We start from the raw sequence: 8,274 nt of genomic DNA on the forward strand, positions 1-8,274 counted from the left end.
ATTGTGACATTCCTTAATTATAATTAATGAGTTACCTGAGTCAACATATTCTAACTTAATTAAACACAATTAAATAAAACTCAAAGAAAGTAAAGTATAAGCTATCAACCATAATATATCTTTTACTTTTCATTTTCAAATAATTTCAAGGAAAACCAAGTTGTCACGTGGAATGTACTATAGCTTGAAAACCTCTCCTCATGATAGCTGAAATCAAAGCCTTTCATAAGGTTTTGAGATGACACATTTTCCATTGCCGTCAAAAAATAGTTCATACTGCCATGGGCCCTTAGAACTGTCCCCCTTTCCTCTTCAGCTTTGGATGTATCTCTATTCTTAATGAATTCTACAGGTCATATGACATCTAAAGCCCTTTCCAAACTGATGTGTTAATATTCTATTTATTTTTCTTTTCTTGAGGATCTGCATCAATTTTTTTTTCTGTATTAGAATTTACTTTTTTCTATGTTAATAGTTGGCTCAGTGGTTTAGAAAATAGCTGTCAGAAGGGTGAGATCTTATGTAAAGTCTTTAGTATTGGACCAGTTGTTTTTGATTTTTTGTTTTTTCTAAGCATAGCCAGCCACCTTGGAAATGCACATTATCAATTAGTTTTGCTGAACACAGCTGGGGACATTAGGGGAAAGAATGTGATGAGAACAGCATATCTATCAGCATACACTCCAAGGGAATCCATTATAAACACATCCCCTAGGGGTCCAAGTGATTTCTGCAAACAGAGGAAGCTCATTTATTCAATAAGATTAGGACCAGTAGTGGGCTTGGGTACTGGACATGTTGTTTAGAGTGTGGAATCCAAAGTCAATGATATATATAACCTACAGCATTTATTTTAACTTAAGACATGTAAATATACTTTTAGTAATGAAGAATTAAGACTTTTCTTTGAATATGGGCTCTCTTTTGTTTTGTGTTATATTTTTAGTATAAACCACATCCATTTTGTATCCTCTCTATATCTAGTTTCATTTTCTTGAAAAAAAACATGAAAACGTAAAGATACTTTCAGTTATCTGTGAAAAATAATTCTAGGTTTTTATGATTTTTTCATACCTGATTCAACAGTGTTTTTTCAGCTATTCACTTTTAGCAAGTTTTCTCAAAACTTTCAACTAGCTCTAATTTAACACTCAAATTTTATTGATTTTTACAATATTTAATCAAATTTATATAATTACAAATATGTTCTAAAAGAAGAACATAAATTCGCCTTGTGAAGGTGTCCCCTCCCCATATTCCATACCAAGAAGGGGGTAACAGCCTTATCACTGGAGACAAGATGACACCAAGAAAGTCTACACAAACAAACCTTACTAACTAGCCCTTATCTACCGCTAGTTTCCCCATACATTTACCTTCCTACAATTGACCACCCTTAAAATCTAAATCCCTTTTTCCTTTTTTTTTTGTCACTTCCCTACAAAAGTTTTGTTCTTTGTTAAGATGCTATATAAGCCCAAGTTCTAACCACCTGAGTAACTCATTACTGAATTCTCGCATATGTATATGCAATGTACACATTAATAAGTTCTGTTTTTCTCTTGTTAATCAGTCTTTTGTCCATTTATTTTAAAGGGCCAACTACTAAACCCAAGAGGGTAGAGGAAATTTGTTCCTTTCCTACATAGGCAAACAATTCAACTGGTGGGTGAAGAAGCTAATGGTGAAAGAGTAGTTGCTAGCTTGAGTTTACAACATGCCATGGACATCAGTCGCGTTTCAAGGAGAAAATGGCTAGTGAGAGTTAGTCTAAGGCACATAAATGGAGCTCAGTTAGGAGAGCTTCCAGTGTTTTATTTTCCTAGATTACAGACTCCCCAAAAGAAGTGTCTGCATCTTATGCATCTTTCTATTTCCTGTTTATCCAACACAGTGCCTGGCACATAATAAACACACACATTTGTTTCTTCATTTGCATTCATGTATTTTGACAACACATAGTCATCCCAATGGGAAACCATTCCCTTCAAGGGTATGAGTGATGGTTGTATTTTGCTTTGTTTTCTCTCATGATCACTGAGCAATAAGGCAATATTAACATCCTGTTTGTGGTTTATTTTGATTGCCATTTGGTCAGCTTGAGCCTGAGAAAATTATGCGCAATTGTTTAAGAGGGTCAATTTATGCTGAAAGCTTTGGAATTATCTTAGAGCCATCTTGAAGCCGCTGCAGATTGCAATTGCAGTCACAGAAATGCTAGAAAACAAAATGAATCTAGTGACATTTGGTGTGCAATGTCAAAACATGTTTGGATTACTCCCTTGAACACAAGCATTAAAGAGCTGGCCACTAATGGATTATAGGATTTACTAGATGTTAACTTTCTATAAAATTGTGTTTGTATTTTGTGAAAGTTGTACATGTTCATCGTTTTAAAAGTCAAACAGTAATAAAAGACCTATTTTTTTTTTTTTTTTTTTTTTTTTTGCTGTACGCGGGCCTCTCACTGCTGTGGCCTCTCCCGTTGCGGAGCACAGGCTCCAGACGCTCAGGCTCAGCGGCCATGGCTCATGGACCCAGCCGCTTTGTGGCAAGTGGGATCTTCCTGGACCGGGGCACGAACCCGTGTCCCCTGAATCAGCAGGCGGACTCTCAATCACTGCGCCACCAGGGAAGCCCAAAAGACCTATCTTTATTTTTTAAAACAAAGCTCTCTACTGACCCACCACTCCCATTTCTCAGTCTCTATTCCCTAGACTGGACCTAATTTCAACACTTTTGTAGCTATTTTTTCTCATATGTAATTCTATATTTCTAAGTAATATGGCAATATTTCTATCTTCTGACATTTCTATTCCAATCGTTTGTCTGCCTACTATAGAAAATGAGGATTGAGCTTTCTTACTTTTTGTCTATCTCCACCCCTTGCTATATCCATTTTTTTCTCTCCTTCATTCTCTCAACCTTACCTCATATGTTTTATTCAACCAATATTCTGTATTTATATAACTATATAAATATTGATCATAGATAAGCCATTTAGTGTACTATTATGATTACAATTATTTTTCTTTTCTGAGTTTTCTGTGGAGCCAGAAATTGCTTCATTTTTCTCATTTGTTTATTTGTCTCTGTAACTAACGCTAGCTCAATGCAAACATTCTAAGAAAACTTATAGGCTCCCTTCAATAAGATCAGGCACAGAAAGGAATCTAACAGTCCTGTTTTTTTTCTTTAGAGACAGATCTTTTAGTGTCATCCAGCCAGTTGCTTCAGTGGGGTTGGTTTCCCTTATGGTTGTAGCACAGTTGTTGCTTAGGACTTCTCTGTCATTGCTTTGGGAATTTCTTCTGCCTTTCCCTTGCATTGGGTCTCCTGTTTTCTGAATCTCCTTGGCTAACTGTTTCTTATGGATAATACTTTCTAGTAGCTTCTTGAGAAAGACTGATTGAAGGGTAAATTCCTGGAAACTTTCACTGTCTCAAAAAGTCTTCTTATAACCCCACATGAAACTGATCACATGGCTAGTTATAGGATTCTAGGTTAAAAAAAATTGCCCCTCAGAATTTTAAAGGCAATGCCCCATTCTATTCTTGTCTACCTTCCAGATTGATAAGCATGATAGCCTCTGTTGTATCTGACTGGTTATTTTTAAAAGGTTTTCCAATGTTTTCTTTGTACCTGATGTTCTGAAATTTCACAATACTGTATCTCAATGTAAGTCTTTTTCGTTCATTTGTGCTGTGCATTTGGCTGACTCCTTTAATCCAAAAGTTCATGCCTTCAGTATGTGATAATTGTACTCTGTTTGGGGGGAGTCATTTCTGATCCTCTGTTTTCTCTTTCTGAAACCCTAATTAATCAGGTGCTGATCTCCTGGATTGATTCTCTACTGTATATAAGTTTTTGGTCTCCTGTTTTCCATCGATTCATTTTATTTTTACACTCTCTGAGAGATTTCTTCAACCTTTATATTGGATTTTTTTGACAATCATTTTAATTTCTAAGCATTCTTTCTTGTGTTCTAAATACTTCGTTTATAGTTTCCTAATCAAATTTTATATGTACAGTATCTGAAATATCTTTTCTTCTTTTATGTCTAAAGATACACATACACAAATACATTCACACTCACACATACACACTTATTTAGTTTCTTCTTCTTGCACTGTTTTTTTTTTTTTTTTTTACAAGGTTTTATGTTGTTTTGGATCCTGACCTCGGTACCAAACAGTACAGAAAAGGTTGATGAGAAATGTGTATGTGTGTCTGTGAAGGCAGCCATCTTTGAATAAATGGAAAAGGACTGGATTTTTTTTATTTTTGAGGGCATCCAAATGTCAGTCAGAATCTAGAGGTCTTTTTGCTTGGGCCACTTAGTTTCCCCAGAACAGAATTCTTCACTTTCATTCAGTATGGACAAGTATATTTAACCCTTGTTTTCAGTGTAGTACTTCACCCCCAGGCACAGCTGGAGTCCCTGAATCTTTCCAGGAAGTATACTTCCTGTCTTCTATGAGAGTGTGGAAAAAGTAATTAATTAGCCATCTGAGTGGACCCTGGGCTCTGAGACTCTGCATATGCTCTTATGAACTTAATAAAACAATCCTCCTTCTTTCAGTCCTCCCCTGAACGCTGGACTTCCAAGGTCCCTGATAACTAATTCCTAAGCCTAGCAGGGATTGTGCATCTGAGCTTGGTTTCATCCTGCTGGTAAATCCATTTCCTCTTCCCAGGCGGTGAAGTCTGTTTAGCTAACTGGATAACCTCACCTCCACCCACTTTCTTTCTTCCAAAATTTGCTGCCATCTCTTGTCCGCTGACATCCTACATCCTGTTGTCTATGCACTTCTGTGTTTATACTTGATTCCTTTGTTTTCATTTTAGTGAGATTTAGGGAAGGAATGGGATAAAGATTACGAGAGTTTCTTCTCTCACTAGTAAGAGGAAACTGTTCAATATTTGCTTTTAAAATGCTAAATGCATTATATAGTAACTGCTATTAATTCACCAGTTCCAACCTTCGGTTAACAGTATTTTGACTTTGGATATTAACTTTTCCAAATTATGTACTCCTAAAACCACTAGAAATATGTATCATTTATTTTTTTATTATTATTATTTTTTGCGGTACGTGGGTCTCTCACTGTTGTGGCCTCTTCCATTGCGGAGCACAGGCTCCGGACACGCAGGCTCAGCGGTGATGGCTCACGGGCCTAGCCGCTCTGCGGCATGTGGGATCTTCCTGGACCGGGGCACGAACCCGTGTCCCCTGCATCGGGGTTGCAGACTCGCAACCACTGCGCCACCAAAATAAATAAAAATCATTTATTTTTATAACTTGAAAAATAAGCAGTCTGAGAGCTACCATAAAATGAAAACGGTTAATTTGCACACTGTTGCTTTTGAATGTGGTTACTTTAGATTATGTTCTTAAATTTATCGTATCATATTCTATAATAAGATGTTTTAATGCACATCTGATTCCCTATCATTCTCAAAAGTATTTGCATTCAATGCTTTGTTTTCTTTATCTGATTTACCTTATGAAATATTCCCTTTGGTGGAGATTATTACTAATTTTCTGAGTCAATGAGATTTCATACATGTAAATATAATCTAGTTATATGGTTGAAACACTTCAGCATACATGCTTGAATCATTCTCTCTGCTAACATAATTTTCAACTGAAATATATTACTTTATTTTGAAGATAAAATATATTAAGGGTCTCTTTTTAAATAATGTATGCATTATGAATCTGTGCTTATAAGTTTATGATGCCTTCAAATAGGCCACATTGTCAGTGGAAAAATTATGGTGCGAGGTTGTTCTTATGCTGCTGATAAAATGAAAGTGTGTTAGGTTAGGTAATAATACATTAAAAATGATAGTTAAATGGGATGCCACTGAACTGCGTTTGTGTTCAAATTGAAACAAAAAGCGATATTTACCCAGCATTCCCTGAAGCAACCATTCCAGGTGAAGTTTTTATTGAACTTGGCAAACAAATGATGACAATCATATTCTGAAGTAGAAAAAATTGCTGAAAAAAAGAACAGCTCCATCTCAATGACCAGTTTTGCTGTTCTTTTTTTTTTTTTTTTTGCGGTACGGGGGCCTCTCCCTGTTGTGGCCTCTCCCGTTGCGGAGCACAGGCTCTGGACGTGCAGGCTCAGCGGCCATGGCTCACGGGCCCAGCCACTCCGCGGCATGTGGGATCTTCTCAGACCGGAGCACGAACCCGTGTTCCCTGCATCGGCAGGCGGACTCTCAACCACTGTGCCACCAGGGAAGCCCTGCTGTTCTTTGTAACCAGTCAGATTTTGGCTTTAGCTAAGTTTAATTGATGATTTAATTGTTGCTTGCTTTAAGAGGATGTTTATTCTGTACTGTGTAGGATGAGTAAACTAAGGGTTTTCTTTACTTTGCCTCAACTGAGCTAGTTCAACACAAAAGTTACTTGAAGAATCCTGACCTCAGGACCAAACAGTACAAAACCAGAGGCAGTGTGATAAACTAAATAATGCTCCCTAAATCCACGTCCTAATCCCCTGACCCTGTGAATATGTTACCTTATATGGCAGAAGGGACTTTGCAGATGTGATTAAATTAGAGGTCTGGAGATAGGAAAAGTATTCTGGATTATCCAGGTGAGCTCAGTGGTGTAATCACAAGTGTCCGTACAAGAGGGAAGCAGAGGGAGATGTGAGACTACAGAGAGGAGAAGTGATGTGATAATGAAAGCAAAGAGAGATGTGAAGACGCTGTGCTCCTGGCTTTGAAGGTGGAGGAAGGGGCCGTGAGCCAAGGAAAGCAAGGAGTGCCGCTCTACAAGCTGCAAAGGAAAGGATTCTCTCCTCGAATCCAAAACCTTAACCTTAGCTCAGAGAAATAGATTTCAGATTTCTACCCTCTAGAACTGCAAAATACATTTGTATTGTTTAAGTGTAATTTATTATAGCAGTAGTAGGAAACTAATACAGCTAGTTACTCCCCAAATTACTACAGAGCAATAGAAAACCAAAAATAGAAAAAAAAAAAATGGCCACAAAGCCACATTTCCCTTCAGCCAGAACCTAGATCTCTACTGAAGGAAGCTTCCGATGGAATATTTGCAAAATGTTCCAGCTACCACTATTTTTGTAGAAAGGTTTCTCAAAGCTGTCCATGAGGTGGAATATTCAGTGAAATGGTTTGTAAAAGTTATCAGAGGTAACCAAGCTTGGAAATATCCTTAGGTTCGGCAACAGAACAATTTTGTTTTAATCTCTCCTGGAAATTTTCTTTTTATTCCTGTTCTCTAGGGAGAAATGAAGTGAATTATGTAATTTAGTAATTATACAGGAACTTCGGGCTAATTTGTTTTCCTGACTTTTTTAGAGATGGCTATAGCAGGTTTTTTTTTTTTTTTCCTACAAGTAATCATGGAAGAAAATAAGAAGCAAATGTATGATTTTTATGAAATGTAATGGAGAGAGATTGAACTGCAAAACACTTTATGAAGATGCAACTTCAAAAATGTGTTACTTATAAATTGCATACAGTATACATATATGAATGCAAGCACAGTAATTGTCAGTTCTTTTGAATATTAAATAAATTTCCTTATTAGTTATCGCTTGTTACATAACACATCACCCCACAACTTACTAGCTTAAAACTGTAACCATTTATTTGCTCATGATTCTGCAGTTTGGGCACAACTCAATTGGTGGGTTCTTTTGCTGGTCCTGCCGAGGATCCTGCCTGGGCTCCCCCTTGCAGCTGGAGAAATTTGACAACTCAGCTGAGGTCGAGGAGTCCAAAAGGATTTCGTTCACAGGCCTGGAAGTTGATGCTGGCTATTGGCTGTGGCACCCTGGCTCTCCTTTATGTTGTCTCATTATCTGATCGACTAGACTAGGTTTCTTCAATGGAAACATTCCAAGAGGGCAAAAACAGTAGCTGCTGTTCTCTTCAGGCTTAGCCTGAGCAGTCACACAGTGGTACTTCCATCACATTCTCTTGGTGAAAGCAAATCGCAAGGGGTGGAAAAATAGCGTCCACTTCTCAATGGACAGAGTGTAAAGCCTGTCTGCAAAGGATGTGAATATAAGATAGTAAGGTTCATTAGGAAATACTACTGTAACCATTTACCACCCATCTCCAAAGCACACAATCTCCACTTCTTATCTTTACCCAGACAAGGTGGGCCTTTGTTTTTTTTCTTAATCAGTGATGACTAATGGTGAGAAATAGTAGGCATGGGAGGAAGGATTGTGGAAATTTAATTGGGAAAAGCAGATTACTTGAATACTTGAGGGCATATGT

The sequence above is a fragment of the Orcinus orca genome, chromosome 5, assembly GCF_937001465.1.
Source record: "Orcinus orca chromosome 5, mOrcOrc1.1, whole genome shotgun sequence".
Taxonomy (NCBI): Eukaryota; Metazoa; Chordata; class Mammalia; order Artiodactyla; family Delphinidae; genus Orcinus; species Orcinus orca.